This window comes from Entelurus aequoreus, linkage group LG13 (genome assembly GCF_033978785.1).
Source record: "Entelurus aequoreus isolate RoL-2023_Sb linkage group LG13, RoL_Eaeq_v1.1, whole genome shotgun sequence".
Classification (NCBI taxonomy): domain Eukaryota; kingdom Metazoa; phylum Chordata; class Actinopteri; order Syngnathiformes; family Syngnathidae; genus Entelurus; species Entelurus aequoreus.
Window position 1 is genome coordinate 33,060,421 of NC_084743.1, and position 1,624 is coordinate 33,062,044.

General features: G+C 42.4%; 1 long non-coding RNA gene across 1 annotated transcript; it reads left to right on the plus strand.

Annotated features, from left to right (window-relative positions):
• Positions 1–251: 251 nt before the first annotated feature.
• On the plus strand, positions 252–1,280 carry LOC133663836 (uncharacterized). The gene is made up of 3 exons (XR_009828415.1): positions 252–296; positions 376–428; positions 1,015–1,280. It is a non-coding gene; the product is annotated as an uncharacterized LOC133663836 (long non-coding RNA).
• Positions 1,281–1,624: the final 344 nt, after the last annotated feature.

Below are 1,624 nucleotides of genomic sequence, written 5' to 3' on the forward strand. Positions count from 1 at the left end.
CCTCAAATGTCCGGCATTTTGAGTTAGGGTTGCGTGTACCGGGTATTTTCAATGTACGTCCAGAGTTAAGAAGGGGTTAAACAAAACAAAGTGTGGAGGCGTGCGTGTAACACGGGTGGGAAATAAGCCATATTTCCTCTCATGGCATCCCCTCATATTACCTGCGGCGTTTCCATGTTTAATCTCACGAGTTTAGCCTATCGCGTGACCCGCTGCAGCCTATCACGCTCTATATGATCCACCGTCCCAAGATGGCTGCCAGGTGCGGTGGCTAAGCCTGGGCACATCTGAAGCCGGTATGTTTTAAAGTTGTCGTTTGCCTGCATATCGTAAAAACAACCGTCCAACATTTTACAACTAATTGTAAACTTTTAGGTGCCGACCATCAGGGCCGAGTTGCGACGAGAGAGTGTTATTAAGCCGAGTTGGTAAGTGAATCTGTTTGCTAATAGTAGCTGCTAGCCGTACCCATGTATTGTCTATGGGCGGTTAGCATCGGCTTTTAATCCCGTTTCCTCCAATGTTTCTGATCCCATTGAATTTATATTTATTTCGAGTCTTTATTTTGGGTACGTACATATGGTGACTGAGTGTTGTGGCGTTTTAAGGCCATGTGCACTTTTTATGCTACGGTAAAGACAATGAATGAACACTGTTACACCCGTCATAGTGACGTCACTGTTATTGTTAATGTTACACCCGTCATAGTGACGTCACTGTTATTTTCTATTGTTTAATATTGTTAATGTTACACCCGTCATAGTGACGTCACTGTTATTTTCTATTGTTTAATATTGTTCATGTTGCACCCGTCATAGTGACAACACTGTGTACTGTCGTGTTTGTTATGTTGTACATACATGGGATGGTTTAATATTGTTAATGTTAGCAGTATTATTGCTAATAATGATAATAATAAGTGTAACTTATTTATTGAAGGTCGAACAATAGATGACTTAATGTTGATGTTTATGTGCGCACATTGATTGAACTCCGGGTCCTGTGTTTACGTAGGCCAGGTCCCTAAGTCTTGGATGGCGAGCTGTAGATAGGCCTTGAGCCTGAGCCCAAGGATCTCCACCTCTCAACCCCTGAACTCCACCTGCTCTGGTCGGGCCGGTAGGCGGCTTATAGCCGAACCCCTTGCCTCGCATCTCATTACTCTGCAGCCCTTTGCACTACCTCATACACACCCTGCCCAAAAACTGAACTGTCACTACAAACTGCCATATCCACAACCCCAACCCTGGGACCCCATTTTGAAAATTCCTAGCGCCAACACTGCTGTCAACAGAGGAGAAAAATGCTTTATTTAAATAAATATATTATTTATAAAGCAAGTTCGAGTAACATTGGCAAATTTTCACCTAGTCCCCGCCTTGGCACGCATATATGTCTTCTTTTTGGGATTTCAGAATATGGTCAGCCTATGTAAAGTTAAAATCATTTGCAGACTATAGGACCACATCTAGTTCAGGTGAGAACACACAGGAGCTAAGATAAATAATAACAAAAGAAATTAACACATTTGTGACAAGATGTCATTTCATGTCTGATTATGCTTCCTTAGTTGGTGTTTATTTCCAGCGCTCTTATTTTTGTTCCACTTCCTGCATGTCTCCCT